The 23,687-nt window shown below is 39.2% G+C and overlaps 1 protein-coding gene across 4 annotated transcripts in view; it reads left to right on the forward strand.

The window, feature by feature from the left end:
- The window catches only part of hivep1 (HIVEP zinc finger 1), a 64,035-nt gene that overhangs the window by 24,849 nt on the left and 15,499 nt on the right, over positions 1-23,687 (forward strand). The gene's annotated exons all lie outside the window — the stretch shown is intronic.

Genomic DNA, 23,687 nt, shown 5'->3' on the forward strand with positions numbered 1-23,687 from the left:
GTCTGTGTATGCAGAAGTGTCCAGTGAAAGCGTGTGTCTAACAGCCTGCGTGGGTGAGAGCATGTGCGTGTCTGAGTATGCACAAATTTCATGTGTGTGTGTGGGTGTGACCATGTGCGTGAAAGTGGCAGGGCGCGTTAGTGACCACAAGTGTACGTACCCGAGTGCCTGCGAGTGCTTGAATGTGCATGAGAACATGAGTGTGAGTATCTGGCTTTTTATTCTTTGTGAGAACATTGTGTGAGTGTCCGCGTGTATGTGAGAGCAGGTATGTCAGTGTGCGTGTGCCTAAGTGTTTGTCCAAGTGAGCCCAAGTATCACAGTTTGAATGAGGGCATGAGCCAGTGTTCATGTGTGGGAGTGTCCGAGAATGTGTGAGACCTGGTGATTGAATGTCCATGCATGTCGGCGTAGGCATAACATTATGGACATCAATAGCTGAACGTGCGGCATTGTCCAAGTTTGTTTGCATGAGAGAATGTGAGCGTGTACCTTGGTGTCCAAGTGTCCATGAGACCATGAGACTGAATGTCCAGGAGTGTCAGAGAACATGTGAGAGAATGTACGTTAATATGAATGTGCGGGAGTGTCCCAGTGTGTAAGTCTGTGCCCGACGGTGTTTGTTTATTCAGGAGGCAGTGTTGGGTTCTGCAGCGTTGTATGGTGTAAAGTTGTCTTCGTGTGTGATAAGATCGATGCGTGCGCCTGTGTGTTGCGGCAGTGTGTGCAGTGCGGGGGCTGTCTCAGTTGGAGGTGTGTATTAATAGCAGCAATGCGGACAGTGCGGGGGATTGGGGAGGGGGGGTGCAGGCTCACCACAAGTGGGTTAGAGCAGCTAATCTCTCCCTCTCTCTCCAAGAGTCACCCAGCCTCACTCGGCCACTGGTCACACTGAGAGGAATTAGGCAGAGCGCTTTATTTATGTCTCTCTCTCTCTCTCTCTCTCTCTCTCTCTCTCTCTCTCTCTCTCTCTCTCTCTCTCTGAGTGTGTACTATTCAGTGCAGTGGCAGTCAGGGCTTTCCCTGATTTAGCGCAGGGATTAAAAACACCAAAAAAAGAAGGCAGGCAGGGGAGGGAGGGAGGGAGGGAGAGTGCAGTTGAGAGAGAAAGAGGAAGGAGGGGTGGCTCGTAAACAGTAGCTAGGGAGAAGGGAGGGAGGGAGAGAGAGAGAGAGTACAGCCTCAGCTTTATGAGACAGTGCGAACATTGAGAAAGCGAAAGAAAGAAAGAAAAAGCCATAGAAAGACAGAACTAAAGAACGAAAGAGACGGGCAAATTCACTGACGAGGTGGTGATCTTGGCTGTGTGTGTTGTGGTCTGAACTGTGGTGTGTGAGAGTGTATGGTGCGTTTTGTATATGTGTGTCGGGGAGCTCCAGGTGTTTCCCAATAGGACTCTGCTTTGCTCCGGGGGAATCCGGCTCAGCTTGTGAGGAAACCCTGACAGTAACCACCGCTCAGTTTCGCTGCTTCAACAGGTAGATTATTCACATGCTGTTTGTGTGAGTGAGTGAGTGAATGTATTTAACCCTTAGGAGTCACAATCAGAAGCAGTAATACACACCTGTTGTCATTTTCTGTTATTATTTCTCACTCACAGGTAGAGTTATGTTGTTGAATGTGCAGATTCTATACTTACATCCATGATATAGTTGTGTGTGTAAGTAGGAGCTGTTTTACTCATGTTCCACTATGTTGTCTTAGTTTGACTTATTCGGTAATTAATATGTAACCACTATTTACAGTACAGTTATGCGTTATTTAGTTACTAAGCTATCATATGTAGTTCAGAGCATTAACATAATTAAACTTTGATCCATTCTTAATCTGCATGTTTGAGGACAATGAAAACTCAGGCTATGGAGATGTTATATGTTTCTGCTCTGAAAGTGTTAATATGGGTAATTGTTGTTGTGATAATTATACATGGACATAATTTCAGTCACTCATCTTATGATTGGCAGTGTGACTCCCTGGGAGCTAGTTTTCCTTTCTGTCGTCAGCAGCATTAAATGTCTTTTGTTTGCTCGTCTGCCTTTGTCAGGTCAAATGGCTGCGGCTTTTCTTTGTGAAGCTAATAGAGTGTTGTTGATCAGCTCAGCACATCCTCATGAATCACCTCTGACTGTTCTCACTGATAATAGTCTTAGCAGACTCACCTAATTAGCGCAGAAGTGTGTCCAGAGCTCTTCCCTTTTTGTGGCTATTGCTGTTGTTGCTGGCGTTGTTGATGGAGGATATTGTCAATGATTGTGTGTTCTCAAGTCTCACCTATTCACTTTGTCCGGCCATAGCCTGTCATTGTCCATGCTGTAACTCTAATAGCATCTAATTTATGGAAGCCAAGAAACTAATACATCGGTATGATACATAATAATTATAATAATAATTTAACTGTAAGCTAACTGAGTGTGTTGTTACAAATTAAGGCAGGTGAAAAGGGTACATTACATATGTACAAAAGTCATAAGTTCACTGTTAAAATTTGGTGTTTTTATGATTGAGCTGTATGTAGTGCTCTTCATGAGGGACTATGAGGGATATGAATAATAAAAAAAGTCTTGATATGCAAATCAGCAAGGCATTATTTTAAAAAAAGCCTACATTTCACACTCACACTGACTAAATCCATAGGATATGAACTGACATTGCTAGCTTAGCTTTTTTTCACTGCATATTTGCAACAACAGCATGCTGACAAAACTTAATGATGTAAACACTTCATTCCACATCATCTAAAAACGTTGACTCTAAAACAAGCTTTATATTGTTGTTTATCTGCGATTTCCTCTGTCCAAGTCATAAGGGGTAGGCTTTTCACTGCCCTCTGGTGGAGCATTGAGATCATTCATCTCATGAATGTGAGGACATACAATGTCTATCTGAATTTGCCATTTTTTCATTTTCATTTCCCATTCAGATTCATATTTGTATTCAAAAATAAAAAAGTCTCACCCCCAGTCCGGTTTTGTCCTGGAAGGAAATCATCTGGAACTTGATTCTGCCTGGCAGTTCTCTATTGGATACTACCAGAAAGATCTGCTGTTTCCTTAGAGAGCCAGATACACTGAGCCAATGAGAAGTCTAAAGTCTGTCATGGATGGGGTAAAGCCTGCATCCCAGATCCAAACAGGACAACCAGCTTACATCTGCCCCCCCCCCCCCCCACACACACACACACTCTTTCTCTCAAACTCTCTCTCTCCCCCTCTCTCGGGGGCTGTGTGAGTCATGGAGTGGATGGGCACGATAAGTCCTGCGTGGATGAGCCCACAGATTACGTAACCAGAGTCAGGGATAGAGGTGGTCTTCAGTGCACACTTGGGCGCACACATACACATACGCAACCAATTTAACCTGTCTAGAGGCTTATGGCCGAAGGGTTTCTATCCAACCAGAGAGATGCTGTACTCTCAGCCATTTGAGGGATGGTATGCTTGTATGAGTCTGCGATGGTATGTGGTATTATCTTCAGTGGTAAATTCAGGCTTCCAATGTGTGCAATAGTTTAATGGTGAGGTTAATATCTGTGTGTTGTTTTGTCTAGACCCAAATAAAGCCTTTCTCAGCAGTAGTCAATTAACTACAGTGATTGTATGTGGTAGAAAGTAAGAGAAAGTCTGTAACCTTGTTCCGTCTTGCATTACCACCATTAGCTAATGTCAGCATGATACTTATGGCATATTTGGCATACCTGAGATGTTTCTGAGCTAACTGGAACTTTTTGCTTGTTTTTAAGCTTTTTTTTTTTTATTGGTACTCATATTACAGGTAAATAATGTTCCTCACTCACTGGCGCGAGGTGAGACACCTCAAACTTTACCAGGCAAAAGTCAATGCAGTTTTAATTTTCCAATGAAAATACAAGACATTAGTCATTTTCCCGATACTTATTAGTAGAACCGATAACATATCAACACAACCCACACTTGTAATGAAAGCTGGTATGCAGCTGCTTTAATAGCCTTCCATACTATTGACTTATGTTGCGTGTTGGTCATTTGCCATTATTCTTCTCTCACTGACTGTGAGCAATAAACGGACAGGTTGATTGTGTTCCTCTGACTGATCTGGAACCATCAAGAGTTCTTCTCTGGCATCCCTGTTGAATTCTCAGGTAAAACTATACGGAAGAACTGATGGAGAATGAAGGATAAAGAGACAGAAGATGACGAAATGGAAAATGAAGCGTGAACAGTGGAGCTGAGACACACAGAAGGCGAAGGTAGAAGGAAATATGAAGGTACAATGTGGGGGAGGTAAAGATAGAAGGAATAAAGGATGGAAAGGAAGAGAGAGACAGGGAGAGGGAGGGCTGGCGTTAGTACACGCTCCTCGCCTCTCGTCTCACAGTGGGTGTTCCGCTGTCTTGGATTACATAATGCGGCCTCCAGCCAGGCTCCGATCGACACAGGAAAACACAGAAAGGAGAACACGCGCACACACTCAGGCTCAGAGTTGGAGACATACACTCATTCGTACTCCTTTGGCCATGTAGGCGGTGGCTTGGGATGCCAGCACAATCTTCTGCAACTCTACAGACAGAGCTCGCCAACTGACATGGCCATTTTTCATCAGCCTTCTTACTGTTTACTCATTAGTGTCACACTACCACTCAGAAGATGGCAGTCATTGTTTTCAGTGCTTCAAAACCAATTTGGTTGAAGATAAAAATACTTTTTCCAATAGTATATTATATTGGACCTTCCTAGCTGCCTTGATTCCTATAGATTGTAGATTATTTTATAATTAAATACATTCAGAATGGTTCATCATTCTAAAATGTTTTTCAAAACTCAAGGCAGATAGTCTACCATTGCATTTATTTACAACAAATAATTATATTTATTGTAAAAAGTTATATTTTACTTAAAATATTTAGTTGTATGCAATTGTGAATGAAAATGAAATACATAAACAATGTAGTCAGTTGGATAAGTCTTATTTACCAAGTTATGTAGCAGGATAGTGACACAGTAGCGTATTAATGAGGTGTGATCTCTGGTCAGATTTGTTTACAGAACGCTTTAGAGCCACTGTCAGCCCTTTGGCAACCTGCTGCTTTTGAAGGCAGCAGAGTCACGCGAGCGGACCTCAACGCAAGCTGTTCGAACGGATTCTGGGAAAAGAAAACGCTTGAGCAAGCAGGTGTCCTAATTTTTGGGAGATAAATAACTTGCCTTGGCAGCAGAGATATGTACTAGTCCTGATCGTGGGGGGGGGGGACGCAGAATTTAGAGCCTAGTCTCGGTGTGCCAGCAAGCAGCAGTCCAGGTAATATACTGTGTATTCCAGATAAATTGTGAATAAACTTGTAGGAGTTCATCTGTTCGCCATTCAGTTTCTGAAATATGACATGGATGTTTGCCAATGTTGTGGTTTTTTGTATTTGGTTTTTTTTTGTTGTTGTTTTTTTTTTTTTTTTTTCGTCTTTTCTGTAACACTGCATAGGTGTGCATCATAAAAAATGCTTGCATGTTTATAGTGAGTAAACAATTCCAAAACTGCATATTAACAAATTGCTAGATTGATGTCATCTGTTGCATGGCGTTTCCTCTTATTTCTTCTTAAATGGTTTACTTTTGGAAGATACTAAAATTAAAATCAATTATTTATTTGTGTACAGTCTACAGATGTAGCCAGTACACTGTTATGTTTTTATGTTGATGTTATGTTTTTGTCATATATTCCACTCTGCTCACGGGCTGTTGTGAATGGACTGGAGACTGAACTCCCAGTGAACCAGCCCGAGGGACTTCCAGTCTTCCATTTAGCCACAAACAAACACTGGGCAAGCCCTGGGGGACAGAGGCACATCGGCCAGCTGTCTCCAGAGACGTAAACAAACACATAGAATGAAACTGACGGTAAATCCCTCCCTCTTCAGGTAGACAAAAAAAAAAACAAAAAAAAAAAAAAGTGAACATACATTAGATTGTGCGTATTCTTCCTATTATGAACTGTTTTTATATAGAAGCTTTTGTAATGACATTGGCAACTTGTAATATACATTATTTGTGTATAAAATGGGTAAACTCCCTGTGACTAACCTTACGTTACACCCATAGTGGACACCCCTTGTGTTGCCATAGCTTGTATCATGTCCATAGAAAAGCATAGAACACTAAATGGGACACTCTGGGGCAGCTGCACATGAGCTGAAGGTCATCATGCACAATACCAGTCACTGGATAGAGGGGTATAAAACTCTCTAGAGTCAGGTTGTTGAGCAGTAGAACTGGGTGCTCTGGAGTGAAGGAGCTCCAGGATGTTGTCTGTGATCTCCTAGACACTGATGTTAGAATATCAGTAAATGTTTAGGAGGTACAATGTTCTGTCTTTTGGGCCTTTGTAAAAAACATTTTGTGCACTTCCAACCAACCATTCCTCCCGTCTCTGATATGTTAGCATTATCTCACACAATCAGAATTTCCTGTACCGCTGCATTTCATAACACTTGGTAATCCGGGCTGTCCTGGCCTGATTTTCCTATATGGAGCGAGCGGGTAGAATTCTGTGAATGAACGCTAAACGTCCCTGCCCTAATGAGCTTGTAAGGGATTAGCATGTTCCCTCTAAACACGTCCTCTCCCGAGGCCTTCCCCCCCTCCCCCTTGTCCCCGGCTGCCTTTTAATATCCTGCAATTCCAGATCCCTCAGTGTGGTGGTGCTCCACCATGACGCTGCTATCACCTGATTCAGCTAAAGCCATGGAAGTCATGCCGTGAACACTGTGTGAGTGCTAACTAGTGTTAGTCACAACTACTAGCAAAGCTATTTGTCATCTGTTGGCCTGCATAGAGCTTACTGGATTTAGGCTGTGCTCAGCTAGTTGTTATTATGAAGGGTCTAGTTGTTATGGGTAAAGGAGTGGCTAGGATTTTCTGATTTTTACTAACATATACAGCTTGTATAAATTATCCAGAATGGCTTACAATTCTAATCAGAAAGTAAAGTGTAAGCAGTCTTGTCTCTTACTGGTGTAGCTTTGAGTGGCAGGTGGGCACTCCCCTGGATTTGGATTGAGTGTTTTTGTTACCCACTACTCTTCACCAACCACCTAATTTACCAACTAGCTGAAAGGTGAAATTGGTAAAGTTGTCCCATGTAGACATGCTCCAACTTGCCAGTGAAATGGAAAGTGACACAGTTAAGGACACACTCACACGTTCAAACAGATGTGTTGCAACTTCTCTAAATTTAGCTGGAAAACTGAGAAGGTTTTCCTGTGAGATTCCAACAAATCAGGAAGTGTATTTTGGCAGCCATGCAGACGTGTTTTTGCTCACTTTGATGAATTTAAGAGCAGCTGTGGACGCTGAAACAAAGTGAAAGAATGTCCAAGTCATGTCAATGTTGAACATTTTATTGCCATTTAAAGGAATTATAAGAAAATGAAATATAGTTTGACTGAAATTTGAATGGATCTGGTGACAATGCTCATTACAGTAATTACAGTTATTAAATTGTCCCTTTTTAAAGTTAAAGATTCATTAATTAACTGATTTTCTGAAAGGGGCTATAATTATAAAACATTAATACATTAACTGTAGTGCATTAATATTTAACAATTTTTTGTCAGGGTTTATTAGCTATAACAGCTTCTTTGTCATAATAATGAATGCGTTAAACTATATTTAAACTATAGTCCTTAAGTGTAAATCTAAAATGTGTAGAAGTAAAGCTTTAGCAGGCTTCACAACAATGTTCTTTTATCATTATTATCATTCAAATCAATTATTGCCCAAAATGTATTTGTCCCAACATTTAAAGGAAATGAACTGACTTTATTATACTTCCACATTAGATATGATAACTAGCAGTGTCACCTAGCAGTCAACTTCTTGAACATGGGTTCAGTTGACTTATAGATTCTTGATTGAAAGACAGTAGTATGGCAGTATAACTCTATTTTATGGCAATTAAATGGCAACATTATATGAAACTGGTCAAACCTCACATCAAAAACTGCTAGTTAAAAGACACTATTGTGAAGCACAGAAGTCATTTCGGGTTATTTGCACTGCGCTATGACTAAATTTTGCCTTTGCATGTACTGTATCTGTGAATACACACACACACACACTCACAATAGTACGAGGTGTAATCAGCGTACACACTTGTAGAGGCGGGCAAACAGCCCAGGGTACATTTGGGTATTGGGTGCTTTGCTCAGAGGCACTTCAGCTATGAATGTTGAGGGAGGATAAAACACTTCAGCAATGAATGTTGAGGGAGGATAAAATGCTGTTCCTTTACTCTTTTCTGCCCCCATCTTTCATCTTGGTCTCAAGCCCACAACTCTGAGCTTTAGGCCATGAAAATGTAGGTTTTCTAACTTGTAAATTCACTCAGAGTTAGTTAAGAGCATAACTCCAGCAGGCATCTTAAACATTTTCTCTTTTTTATTCTCTCCTTCCTGGTGACACTCAAAAGTTCGTTTTCAGTAGGACAGATTACCTGCCTCGCCTATTAACACAGTATTATTAATATTTGATGAGAGTCTTTTAGACTTTGTTTGGTGAATCAAAATTACCTCAGGGTCATACAAAACTAGTTTGAATGTGGCCTATGGGTTCTTCTGATACGCTCCTGATGACTGCTGCATTTGACACAAATGCTGCAGTGTGTGAGAGAGAGAGAGTGAGATTTGCCGGGGGGGGTCTCAGACAATGTTGCTGAAAGCAAATGGTAATAAAGTATGGTCTGGTTGCTTGAATTCTTTTCCCACCTTCTTTTTTTTTACTCACTTCTTTTGTTGCATTTGGCTTGCTTTCAGATTCATATGCAAAGACAGACCCTCAGACTGGAGCTAGCAGTAATATGTTGTGTGCTTATTAAGGTGAAGTTTAAATTATAGTGTGTTGTTATCTGTCTGCATCTGAGACGATACCTGTGCATGTACATAATCAAGCCAGAACTGGTCCATTATATACAGTGTTGCTCAGTTTAGAACAGTGGCTGGTAGTCTACTGAATGTACTCAGTGTGTCTCATTCTTTTCAGGTACAACAGCATCAAAAAGACCTTATCAGTAAAGAAATAAACTTAAAGCTATAACTTTGTCCAATAAGTGTTTTTGGGCTGTTAAATAAATACAAATGAACAGAAGAAAAGTAGAATTGAGGTACTGCTAATAATTTTGGTTAGACAAATAGAGGTTTGGCTCCTGGCTTCTTATTCGTCTGTCCTTAAATAAATGTTCAGTTCAGCTGCAGCTCATATAATAAATGAATGATTGATCAGCTGAATGAGTTTGATGTTATTAGAGTAAATACTGGATTTTCTAGGTGTCCTGGAGGAGCTTTACAAATGTTTACAAATAAAATATGTTCACGTATCCCTAAGATTTTTACATGGTACTGCACATAGAGCTCTATGTAGCATATAATATAATTTGATGACAAATTGCATTGGGTATCTTGACTTGACATCCCCATTCAACAGGCCATAATTCAGAAACCAAATGTGGCTTCTAATGAAATCTTGGAAACTTTTAGTGTGTGTGTAAGACATTGTGTGATAATCATGTGAAGAGTGTTTAGTTAAGGCCTTCCTTCCGATTACAGAAGGGCAACCCATTATACCAGGAAACAGGAGTTATATATATATATATATATATATATATATATATATATATATATATATATATATATATATATATATATATATATATATATATGATAATTGTGTGTGTGTGCGCAAACACGACTTTGTACAGTAAGCAAATGTCTTACACCATTATCTCTTGACACCATTAAGGAAAAGAGGGCTTGTTTACTGGTTATGTTGGTCATGTTTATAGTGTTAGTGTTTATGTAGATGTGTAATATTACACGCACGCTTGAACACACACACACACACACACACAAACAAACAACGCAGCCTATACACGACCAATATGTGTATCGGAAAGACTAAATTCTTTAGAACAGACCTAAGCCTACACAACAAACGCATCTGTCTTCATGGTTAAAAATGAAGAACACAATGAAAACAAATAAACAACAGCATTATACCTGAACTGGAAATAATAAATGCTTTACTCTCCATGCTGAAACAAGGCTTAATGAGAGTGATTTATGTGCTTGCTGGAGTTTTATTGCTTTCCAACATCTGTATAAGAAGTGCATGCACTGCAAAAGTTAACTTTAATGTATCCTGTGTGTGTCACCATTGCGTAGTAGTGCACTTACGCAGAGTTCCATTAAATGCAGTCTGTTTAAGGCAGAGTCTCCAGATTAGACTGAATGTGTTTTTAAACAGCAGATACATACAGACAGATGCAGTGTGTCTAAAGCAGACAGTTCTGCTTGCATTTTGGTTTATTTGTTACTTACTTGAGTAAAACAGATGTTTTCTGTTTTCTCTCTGTTGGATGGTTTAGTGGAGAAATTCTGGACTGTTTGCTGAGGTATGAAATAGATGACTATGACGTTTAGCTCAGTGGGATTTCTCTGTCTGTGTGTGTGAGTGTGTGAGTGTGTGTGTGTGTGTGTGTGTGTGAGTGTGTGTGAGAACTTGGCAGTTGTAGGGCTCATTCTTCAGTTTTAGGAGCAGTGTGTTTGTGTAGTTGTCAGTGTGCCACTGCACTCATGATGACATCATTGCTTTGGTTGGTCAGAACTGGCTTGGCCGGCCTGCACTGGGATCTCCCTTGTGTGTGTGTGTGTCTTCTGATGTGAGGCGGGACAGAGAAATGCAGTTGAATAGAGTGTTGTTTTTAAATGGGTTAAAGGGTAAGTTTGGGGAAGTAGAAATGGGCTTCTTCACAACAAGGAACACACATGCACACAGAAGACAAACACACATAGGAGGCTTAACAATGCCTAAAATCCCAAATTAGATACAATTTATCCAGTAATTTTGGAGCATTTCTATTGGTTCATAATCATGATTTTTTTACACACTGTGAAAAACAGCTGCTGTGTTCAAATGATGTAATAAACCAAAAAAAAAATCAACAAAAATGGAGATACATGTTTTGTTTTTAACAGCAACGCTATATATATATATATATATATATATATATATATATATATATATATATATATATATATATATATATATATTGTGTGTGTGTGTGTGTTAATTCAGCAATTAATAACTCTCAATATAAAGATCATCTGCCTAAAGCCTTATGGAAGAGACTGAGCAGCTTATTGTTGATTGTTTTGGTCATATTTTACATTAGATTTTTTGATACTGTTTATAAATTGCAACACAATTATCTGTCTCTCACACACAAACACAAACTGCCAAACCAAAGCAAGCAATGAAGGCTTATCTTGAGAGAACGCAAAGACTGCTGTGTGTGTGTGTGTGTGTGTGTGTGTGTGTGTGTGTGTGTGTGTGTGTGTGTGTGTGTGTGTGTGTGTGTGTGTGTGTGTGTGTGTGTGTGTGTGTGTGTGTGTGTGTGTGTGTGTAGGGTTGCCTGCTGTGAAGTGCCACGGCACAGATAGAGGGTGTGATGAAAGAGGAAGTGACAGCAAACAGTCAGCGTTCCGTCACTCGGTCACCAGCAGCTTCAACAGTAAATGGACAGTCACTTTCTTTCTCTATCTATAACACACACATTATACACACATATACACGCACACATGCCGATGCTGCTTGTGTTACATTACATTTATCACATTCTGAGACTGGGGAAAGACTGAGATAAGTGATTCGAGAGAGATGTCAGAGATTGCTACGTTTGAAATGGGTTGATTTCTTGGACCAGGCAAAGAAAAACAGGTCAGCTTCTTACAACTATTTCCCCAAATGTATTCTCGCGTTTTTCAAATTTGAATGTAATCCTTAATATAATTAAATCCCAGTATATTTAATTGATATTATTGTTTGATTCTTCATAGTGACATCTTCATATCAGAGTTGCTCATTACAAGGCCGAGATTGGGCTGGATTTCCAGTCATCTCTTTAAATGGTTGAGATTCTTTACCAGGCAAAGATCAGACCAATGTGGTGATTGTGTTTGTGTTGAGATTTGTTCCAGAAAGTCCTTCCACTCATAATCCTTTTAGAACATTGTTTTTAGTTTGGGGGCCACTGCTTGGGAGAACAATTTTTCCTCTTCTTTTCTTTTCAAAATGAATTCTTTCACTGAGAATTTTATATGCTGGACGGCCAGGAAAGATTTGGATTTTTTTCCCTTCCCAATTAGGTTTAAAAAAAAAATTAAAAAAATGAAATGGTCCCCTACAATTAGCGGAAAAGTGCTACATATCCTCAGGTGTGTTACTATATTTTGACTTAGAAAATTGATAATTTATGTCATTTAATCAGGGTTCTGACAAACAATAATCTTAATATTTTTATTATAATTCTTTTTTTATTATTTATTTGTTTATTTTAATGTTGTTGTCTGTTCGTGCAAACTTATAGAAGTAGTTTATGTTTCTGAAGGACTTTCTGAACTGGTATGAAGCTCAGAAGCATGTCTCGTGTGAAGTGCAGAAAGCCTTTATCAAGCAGAGAATTACTAATTAATTAGCGTCATCAGAGCAGCAAGCTATAGCAGGCTTTCTTCCTTTGCCCGGCTCTTTGTTTTTGTATGGTCTCTTGTTCCAGTGATACCTAAAGCCAAGTATGCGTTCTGTGATATGTAATCATATTTCATTAGAACCATAGGTTTTACTAATTAAGTTTATTTGCATGTTTTTGTTTACCATGTGTCTATAGACTTGCTTTAACCACACATTGGCTCTGTGTTTGTGTGTTAAAAGGGTATTTGTCTCTCATCTTTTTTTGTAAAGTTCCCTGTTATGAAAGGGAAGCGGGGAATGCTTGACTGCAGCAGTGTGTGACGCAGCGAGAGCTGTTTCCCCTTTTGTGTTTGTGTTTTTTTTTTTATGTACGGCGAGTGGGTGTGCAGTGTGTTGCGTGCAGCGAGCCAGCATCTCCTGTAAACTCAGACACAAGATGCTGTGTTCCCCACCATGCATTCTTCTGTGTTAGTAAATTAACCTCCTTTTCATTGAATGACTGATGTCAGTAAGAGCCATTGCACTGTAGATCTATGTTAAATATCATATGTTAATTGTTGCTGAGATATATCACTTTGCAGCGCTTCACTGAAGCCTGCAATATGCAAATGAGCCCATGACAGTTCAGTAAATGATTTGGTTGTGTGCTCTGCACCTCCTGCTCAACCTCAGATGTTCCAGATGAGTTTTGTGTTGAGTTTGTATGAATCAGAAAATACTCAGATGACACACACAGACCTTTAATAATGTATGCTAAAGGTGCAGCTGTTTATTTATAACATATCACAGTTTAAAGCAATATAATTGCAATCTGCATATTGTGTCTAAAATGTAGTAATACTTTGGATTAATTTTTAGTGGCTTTGTTGAAGAAGTTAATTTTAGTGCATGCCTTTTCCCAACCTGCTCTTAAAAGCTCATATTGATGTCTAATGGATTAAACAGCTAAGAGGTCTGAGTGCAAACGTCACAGAGTTGAAATGTCTGGCTTTTAGCATTAACCCCAAATTATTACTTTATTACCTCCTTCGGTTTTGTTGTGTTTCCAAGTGAATGGTCAAATCTAAACCTATTGAATTCCTTTTTCATTTTATAATAAATGTAGAAACCTGCCATCAATATCCATTTAATCCATTATGTAAAAGTGTAAGGTGTCCCAAAACTTCTGACAGGGCATGTATGTTTAAGACCAGCAGAAGTGGCTGAAGATAAGCGAATCGGCAGCTTGAGAGCTTGTATTTCTCTTTCTCTTGCACTCTCTCAATTCAATTAAATTCTATTCAATTTAACTCAATTCAATAAGCTTTATTGGCATGAGTATATTTACATACAGTATTGCCAAAGCATTAATACAACAGTATTGATTATTTAAAAGGAAATAATAATAATAATAATTAGCAAATAATAATAAATAAACAATACATATAATAATGTTTATGTTGATAAATGAGCAATCTAAAGAACAGTGGGAGTCAAGGAGCATGTTAAACATTAAAAGAAATTATAAATGTATAACAGTTGAAACTAAATTAACATGTGAATATGGCAACAAACAGGGCACGTTTTATGTGTATGTGTGTCTCCCCCCCCCCTCTCCCTCTCTCTCCTTTCAGCTCTGCGTTGTTAAATGCAGATGAATTATTTACCAGGACAAGTGTTAGTCTCTCAGGTAGAGCAGACACTGATGAATAATTAAACTGAACGAGCTCCCAATGAGAGTGACTCACACTGGTGCACACAGATGCCATTCATTCATAAAGACCCTGTCATAGTACTTAAAGATGCAGTCAGTAGAAATTAAAAGTACAATGTTAGATATTGGAAGGCTCTCAGGTCAATTGTTTTAGCAATAAATTTTAAATATGTAAAATGGCAAACTAAACTCGTAGTATGTTTCCCTAGAGGGCATGTTTCTGTTTGTCCAATCTCAGTATGTGTTTGCTCTAAAGTTCAGTTTAGCCTACTGTAAGTTCTAGCTTTAACTACACCACCTAATGTTATAAAATCAGTGGAATGATTTGTTAATTCCTTGAATAAGGCATATGGCAGGTTTGTTTTCATAATTTGTTACGTTGATAATTTTTCATCATGATTTGTATAGGCAGTGACAAACAAAAACTGAAAACTGGATGGTGAGGTGCTGTTCTGATTATTTTGTGTGTGCTTAATGCGTGTCTGAATAACAGAAGAATAGAATGAACGAACATTTGCTTTTCACTTTAAAATTACAGCTTGGAAATGCACAATAAATGGGCTATTTTACCTGGATAAGAGCAATATCAGACATGTTATCAAAAAGACAATTCTGGGAAAGGTCATGGAAGGAGTGTATTTTGGGCCTTGATCCAGTGCAAAGATTTTATTTATTAATTTGGTGGGGCGGGGGTGTCACTGCAGTCAAATGACTGGTCGGTGCTTCAAGTAAGACATCACAGCCTCATGCTCAGCCTCTTTCTCCTCATTTTCCAATTCTAGAGTCATAGCCATGAAGAAGCCCTGAAATGGGTGAAGCCCTGAAAAGCTTTAGCAAAACTTCAGACTCATGGTTTTACTGCCAAAATGAAATGAAAATGAGGCAAAAATTAAATTGGAAGAAGTTATTCAATGATGCCCCTGTTAGCAGTGTTTCGATGCATTTTCCCCCCATCTGGCTTTATAAGATAAAAACATGCAATGAAAATATATTTACACAGTTGATTGTTTGTCAAGCCACTTTTATTTCATGAATAAACTGCGTGAAAATCACACACAGGCAAACAATATAAAATCTGTTCAAAGCATATTCTTCCCTTTAAACACTACTGGTGCATTAGCATTTAAATAAATTGTAGATTAGGGTCTTTTTACAACTTAATGGCTGTTGTTAGAAGTTTTTTGCTTTGAATACCTGGCATTAGTAAATATGTTACCATTTGCTGCATTTAGGCAACAGTGAAAATATTACTTACCACACCTTTTCAAGTTCTTGTGTGAAATAAAAAAAAAGGAATTTAAAACATGGTTTAAGGGAGTAAAAATATATCTTGCAGTGCATCCCACCCATATTCCCCCCCAAGTCTTAGCTCTGCTCCCCTCAGCTACTCTCCCCTCCTATTCCTCACCTTGTTCTCTCTCTCTCTCTCTCTCTCTTTCTCTCTCTCTCTCTCTCTCTCTCTCTCTCTCTCTCCCCCTCCTGACGACGAGTTGTATCAATTTTTCACCAGTGTGCCCACGCAGTCTCAACAATCAGCAGCATTGCTGTCTACCGCTGTTGCCGCCCACTGCTTCCTGCGGGGGCAGCTGCGTTGCACACATACACACGTGTATGTGTGTGTGTGTTGTTGTTGTTGAGTGTGTGCATCCAAATATCAGCCATGTAATTGTGATACACTCTTCTGGTGTCTTCCTTTTGCCGTTTGCAGAGGTAATGTGCAAGTTATACAGATTCATAGAGCTTATTGAATATGCATGAATATAACTTTAGGCAATTAGTGTTATATAATAGCCTTGTCATGGCTCTATATAGAAGGTTCATGTAAACACTATCATCAGCTGCATAGAGATGTATTGTGATATCTCCACATATGGCTGTGCATTCTAAGCATTCTCTCTCTCTCTCTCTCTCTCTCTATTTCTCTCTCTCTCTCTCTTTCTCTCTCTCTCTCTCTCTCTCCATGCATTATTAAGTGTAGCCTTGGGCAGCAAGTAATGGTCCTGCCTTCTCCACAACTTACCACAACACACACATGAAAAAGAGGCTCCAGGTCCTGTTCAGTGAGCCTCCCCAAAACTGCAGTAAGAAGCATATATGCTCCGCTGCACAGTGCACTGCTGTGTGTTTGTCTGAAGTCTGAGAGGTTTGGGAAATAAATGTCTGGTTCGTTGAGAGAAGTACTGCATAATTTTCTCTTTTCTCTGTCTCTCTCGCTCTCTCTCTGCTTTACCTATCACACACAGTCAACAACCACATTGTTGGTATTCTGACGCATTCGTTAAAAATCTTGATACATAAATAGATGCCAAGGGTTCAAGATTTTGATAGGACAGTGACACGCACACACACATTAACACTAATCTTAAAACATTTTCACCTTTAAATATAATGATTTACGTCATGGGGACATTGTGTAAACAGATTCTGGTCCCTGTTTTTCAAACCAAGACGTTGTAGAATATATTTTAATGCTCACCTTCAGATTTGAGAATTATGTTGAACGGTGAATGCTACATGTATCAGGACACCTCTGTATAATTAGAAATGGGTGTTGGAACTCTGTTGTTGTGGTGCAGAGTGAGGATGAGGAGGAGTCTGATGACGGTGGTAATGATCAAGCTATTTTAGTTGTGGTCTCTCTCTCTCTCTCTCACTCGTGTGTGTATGTGAGAGACAGTAATGATGAGGGGAAAAAGCAGTTGACTGCAGTTCTGGGAAAGCCTCTCTGAAACACTCTGACCCTCCAAGCACAGCTCTGTTCAGTCCTCAGTCCTCATTCTGTCCCTTGGGCCCCTAAACTGCAGCTGGGCTGAAGCCTCTTCTCTCCCACTTTCCCACTTTCCACTCTATTATAACCTGCACTCTTCTTGTTGTTTCCTTTATCATTATATTTTCTCCCCCTGCATTGATTATGATTAAAAAACACTGTATCCTGAGCCCATGTAAATTTCCCAAAGGAGGGTGAAGGAGTTATCAGGGTTCACCACAAATAGAAACAGAGCTGTCTAATAAAACTATAAGAAGAGATTGCATACCGCCAATATGACGCTGACCCAATACCAATGTGAAATCTCAAATGAAATAAACCATTTATGAAAATGGAATGGCTGAGGTACGATAGTCAAATTTTTCATTGCGCAGACAGAGTGGAAAAGAATGGCTCCAGTGCAGTGTGTGTCTGTGTGTGTTTGCACACATGTGGGGAACTCCAGGATGGAGGATGCCGTGTGTTTAGGGTTCCGGGAATTCTGTGGCATGTGCGTTGGGGGAGGGGGTTGTTGAGCACACACGTACACACATTTTTCACAGCTTGTGATGTCATACAGCAAAAAGGCTGTTCCCCTGCTAAAAAAAAGATTGCAGTTAATAGGTTTCCTCTTTAAGTGCTGTTTCCCATAGCTGGCGGTTGACTGTTAAAGGCCCTGTATTCATTTATTTTGCATTTTAAATTATTTCCCTGAGGTCCACTCTTGACATTTAATAAGGATTTATGGACTAAAAACAGTCTTCATTCATCTTTCCATGAGCGTTCTCCAAAACAATGACTTCATGTGCTAACAAGCAACTTATCTATACAAGTCAGATAAGTGCTATAAATGAAACAGATCAATTTCTTACTGGTTCCACATTTCTTAGTAGTGTTCTTTTTCTTATCTAAGCTTTCAGTTTGATTTGTTTGATATTGCTTTGCTATGCTTGTGATAGAACATGATAGAACCTATTAGTTAAAGTGAGTGGAACAAGCAAAATGATGCTTTTATTTATTTATTTATATGTTAAACTGGTATCATGCCCATGAATGTGTTTGGCTTTTGTGACATCACAAAAACAATATATTCAAAACAAACAAGATTGTTTTTGCAAACTATGCCCCATGTATGGACTGTGGAGTAAGTGGTGCATTTTGAAATGTTAAGATTTTAGTACATGGGAAAGGATATAGGGCTTTTAAAGAACCAATATATAGTTTGATCCAGAATCAATTCTGCTTTTTCTATATATATACACACACACACACACACTTTGTTTCCTGCTTGGTCAGGCAAGGCTGTACATCCCCTGATGTCAGGTGTGATGATGGTGTCTTTACGCTCCATTTATAAGTGTGCATGTGTGTGTCTGTGCCAGCCGTCATTTTGAGTGTGACATATAAAGTTGTCAGACATATTAACCTTTAGCCATCTATTCTGCTGTTTGTCTGAACATGCCACATGAGGAATCTAACATTGAATATCATAACCTGAATCAGAAAATATCACACAAAATGTAAAAAACAAAAACAATTAATTCAAGAAATGGAAGAAAGAATTACATTTCTATCATTGTTTCACATTTTAAAAAACAAACAAAAAAAATCTATAAGTAGATGTCTAACTTAGGTTTATTGTTTAATTGATAGATTTTATATCTGTAAAGAGGTCACTTTTAGTGGCTCCAGTTTGCTTAATAGTCTAAAGTACAGAGAAACTTCGAGAGGCTTGATTCACCTCTCACTTCACCCAGCAATTAAGAGTCTGCTATTATTTCTCTCTCTTTGACTCCACTCTCCAGATTACTGTACCATGAAGTCAGGGTTTAGAAATGTTCTCATGGCTCTGCTAACTGTCTTCACAGACCTCTTCTATGTGGATACTGCAAGACTGGCAACAGTGATTAAATACTTTGGACTTTTCCTCTTATCGTAGCAACATGGTGCTAAAATTATCTTAATGACACCTGCTAGTGGGGTGCTATGACACAAATGGAACCAAATTTAAACAGACGAGCAACAGCTGTGACGTCATAGGCTGCGAAACGGTGGCTATAGCTAGCATCTCTCGCCCCCGCATTGCTTTGACTCTCAGTCATTAAAAAGCCAGACTCTGAGCACATTAAAAGTCCATCAGCCGCCGGCTCATTAGTGCACATGCACCACTGGCAGGTGACGACATAGGACACAATCGAGAAGACAGATTCTTGGCCGTCACTGCAGCAGTAACCAGGGGAACTCTAACCTCTCACTCATGCAAGGCGCCTGTTTGCAATAGTCCAACATCTCTTCCATCTCCTCCAAATATCCAGCTGTGCACATCTAAGGATGTCGCTTTAATTACATTCTACACAGGAGCATTTTACCAGAGGGCCACACATTCCTTTTCCCCTCCCACATAAACAGCACTGATTATATCTGTCCCCTGTTTGTTTTTGTGGAAGAGCTGTTTTGTTAATAGGAAGGAATAGATAAAAATAAGCAAGAGGCAGAAAGAGAGATTAAATTTAAATTAATATACACAGAGTAGAGTCAGTTAATTAACTTGCCATTACGTAACAATTCAACATTTGCATTACCTAATTATACATTATTTACATTGAACTTCTGCTCCCCTGCCTATTTTATGTTTTTGATGTTACATTCAAAATATAAAGGCTTTATTCTGCAAAACAAGACTCACAAGAGTAATTTTATGTCAAATTTACATCATAATTAAAATTTACCTTCAAACTGAAAGCTTTAATTATGCTTACAGCCATCCCTAAACTTGTTCTTAAGCAGCACTGAATTAAGGTTCTTTGTTGAAGCTTTAATTAAATCTACAGTAAAGGTTACTGTAAGCAATGCTTAATTAAAGATGCAAAATGTAATTTTATTTACTGTATATTAGTCACACCTTAATGGTTTTGTTTGGTTTTGTTTCACTTCTTGTTTCATTCTTATTTTGCCTTGGGTTCAACTTCCTGCGAGGTCACCAGACCTTAAAGTTTCTGCACTTCTTCAGGAGGAATTTCCTTTTAATAGCTTTAGGCGGCGCCCAAAAACACGGTGCTATATTTTATTATTGCAAACCATACCTGCATCATGTCTGTGTATAATAGCTTCTTTGGACAGTTAGAGCCGAGTGAGAACAGCTGTAAATGTAAATGGCTGTCTCAGCAGTAAAAGATGGAGCTGGAACTCTGTTCCATGTCAGAACAACATCATAAAAATCCCCTTTTAAAAACATGTCCGGCTTTGTCCTTCTGATCGGTGTAGTGCTCTATCCTTAACTGCTCCTCTGCTCAACATCAGGGAAATATGAACAAGCCCTATAATCACCCTTTCCTGTCTTAATAACTCCATATCTCAATAGGATTATTTAGGGACTCTCGCTAATGCATGTTCCATCCTGATGGTGGGGTAAACATGGGTAAACTTTCAGCTTTGATCAGTTTTACACTGGAGTTATAAAGATAAGTTAGTTAGCAAGTGAAAGATTGTGCTTTAATTACCCAGTAACATCATGAGAACAATACAGACGGAACAGAATATCCACAGACTACACTAAGGACTGCTCAAGTAATGAAGTAAATACAGTCGCTTATGTTGTTTCTAGTAAATTAAGCCAAGCCAGAGAACAGAATGCTGTTTACGAGACAGAGAAGGGTTTTTTTTTCCCTGGGTTTTTACTCTGAATTGCGGTTCTCATTTTACACATGATGTACAATAAAATGGTGCCGGCAGGTAGAACTGGCATTATACAGCCATTCATGTGTGAACATACAGATGTCTTTAATGTGTCTTTGGTGTGATTTTGTGTTATTATTTTGTTAACATCACTGTACGAATGGGATACCTTCAAGAGTGTCTCCAAATTGGTGCTTTCCCTCACTGCTACTCTGCTGTACTGCCAACCAAGCCTGACTATTATCCCTGCTGCTACTCTGCTGTACACGCTGGCCCAGTGTGGCTGCTGTCTACGCTATACTGCCGACCAAGTGGGTCTGCCTTTCCCGCTGCTACTCTGTTATACATGCAGACCAAATGTTGATGTTTCCTCTGTAGTACTTGGACTTATTCCATTCATGCTCGTTCTGTATTGTTTTGTGTTCTGTGTTTGCTCTGTTTATGTCTTTCAATGTTTCTATGTCTTGATGATTGTGAACGTATTTGAATTATTGGAAAGCACTTAAGATATATATATATATATATATATATATATATATATATATATATATATATATATATATATGTAAGGTATATTATTATTATTAATACTATTATTAAGATGATTCAGAAGTTCTGGGAGCAAATAACTTGCACTTGTGGTTAGCGACGAATCAGTACGTTTCTCCAGCAGAAACGACTGTTTTGGTAGTCATAGTGTTCCAGTCATGATGTCTTCCTGGGTGAGTCTATGTGCTTTTATAAACTCAAACTCAATGGAAATTCATCTAATTCTAAGCTGTTCAGAAGAACCCTCCCTCCCCATAGCTCAGTGAATAGCTGGATAGCTTGTTCACTCACTAAGATGGTTCCTAAGCTTTAGCTCACCAGTGTCTTTGATACAGAGAGGAGTTATGGCTATTGTAGCCTTGTGATTGGTTAGGGTAATAGAGACATAAACATTACCCACTTTTAGGACTGCCCATTCTACATTGAGAGGAGAGCAGTACTGGTCATTTTGAGGAAATATTTATATGATATTTCTGTTTTGTGTATTTTAAAAATGAGTTCCCAGGGGTTTTAATGCGGCCAAAAACCAACCATTTTGTCACCTAACTTACTGATGTGTAAATCAACCAAATATATAGACAGATTAGTTCATCATGACGTGAGAGATTTTTCAAAGTAAAAACTCACCCACAAGGAACAAATAACCTTTCACATCAGCAAACATGCAAAGATATGTCATTATAACTGCTCTGAAGTCTTTTACATGTCAATGTGGCTATAACTTTCCATTATTGTTAGCTGCATTACTCTTTTAGGTTAAATGCAAACCTAAAATGCAAACATGTCTTGGCTCAACTATAAACAGAAAACTGTTTGTAAAACTGTCCTAACGATTGCTCGGAGGATTGACTAAAAGTTTTTCCCCTGCTACAACACTGTCACCTCCAGGAACTTCTCACTCTTTCAGGAGAAGTATTACAGCAACAGTTCTGTTAATGATGCAAATGTGGCACCTAGTCATTTAACAGTAACTCAGAATTAATTTCAGAAACTTTGTGGAATATCTAACACTTGAACTCTAACATGTAAAGTGGCACCTCGGCCTCACCCTAGCAGGTCTAGAACACTGTCACCAGAGGGGGTTCCCGTTAGTGGTTGGTTATTTAATAGCTGTAATACAAGCCTTCATTTACAGCTATTCATTTGTTAGCCCATAAGAACCATGCGCGGTTAGGCTAACTCAGGGGAGTGTGGTTAAACACAAGACAGATGGGCTGAGAAAGTGCAAAGAGAAACAGTTCAGAAATCCCCTCACTGGCCTCTAATGTTTTATTAAACAGTCTTTGGCTGAGTGACACTGTCCATGACACAGGTCTGCCTGGGGTCAGATTTGGCCTTCCAAAAAAGATGGATAGCGTAGGATGAAGGACAAAAGGGATGAGTAGGGAGTTTATTTTAGAGGTTTTGGTTTTTGTTCTGTGGCGTGAAAGCATCATCCTCTCTCTCGTTCTCTTGCATGCAAGTTTTGATTCTGTATATGCGCAGTTTTGTCAGCCCTTTGTGAGAGATTTTATGAAACTGTAGGTGCTTCTGGCATCCGTGCTTATGTTATCTCTCTCTCTCACTCACACGCACATTTATTTACCATCCTGTAACAGTGTGCGTGTGTCCTGGTTACTGTGTTTTTGTTTAGTGACAGATGCCACAGTGGTTAGTGGTGGGGGGTGTTGAGGCAGGCTGGGCTTATGTAATGTCAGAAGTGTTCCTGGAGCAGGATGGTGGTTAAATGGGAGGGAGAAAGAGCGAAGGGTGTGACTGTAGAACACTCATGGTGACATAATCCTGTGACCTCGGCCATGGGTTCTCCCTCTGTCTCCCCCACCCCTCACCAAACTCTTCCCGGCAGCCTTGTGTACTTTAAAACACCACAGAGTCCTCACAAGGTCCAGGGTGACAAACATTTGCCATGGCCATTTCAGAAGCATCAGCTTTTTTCCTCAGGATTTTTCCGATGCTGGTTTATTGCCTGTCCTTGTAGTCTGGTGTGTGAAAACAAATGGGTGCTTGTTGTCGTTAACCTCATATGTCCAAAATGGAAACTTTACAGAGGAGAGGAAATATTCTTATCTTTAAATGTGTTTTAAAAAAATCATTCAGCACCATTCAGTTTTTTTAGGACAAATTCTATTAGTCCGTTTTTTTTTCAGTCATATGTTTACAATACAACAGCTAGAATGAGAACGGGATGTGCTGGGTAGAGGCAAATGCATGCGGAAAAAGCAGAAGCCATTTTGAGATGAAGAGATTGATGTTTGTCTATTTGAGCTTAAGCTTGGAATGGAGAACAAAATTAAGAATGTAGCAATTGTCAACAAGAAAATTCATGATTGTGGCAGGTCTAAATATATGCTTTTGTTAAGCCATTGTGGCCGAGACATCTCTTTTACGGCAAGTTTGTTCTGCCTTTTTTTTTTTTCTTTGGACCACTTTGATTTGCAGAACTGGTTTTTGTATTCTCTGTTTGCATGGTTTGACTGAAATTGGTGAAAGAAGATCATCCCATACTCCCCTGTTAAAACACACACTTACACACACT

Source organism: Hoplias malabaricus, chromosome 6 (genome assembly GCF_029633855.1).
Source record: "Hoplias malabaricus isolate fHopMal1 chromosome 6, fHopMal1.hap1, whole genome shotgun sequence".
In the NCBI taxonomy this organism is placed as follows: domain Eukaryota; kingdom Metazoa; phylum Chordata; class Actinopteri; order Characiformes; family Erythrinidae; genus Hoplias; species Hoplias malabaricus.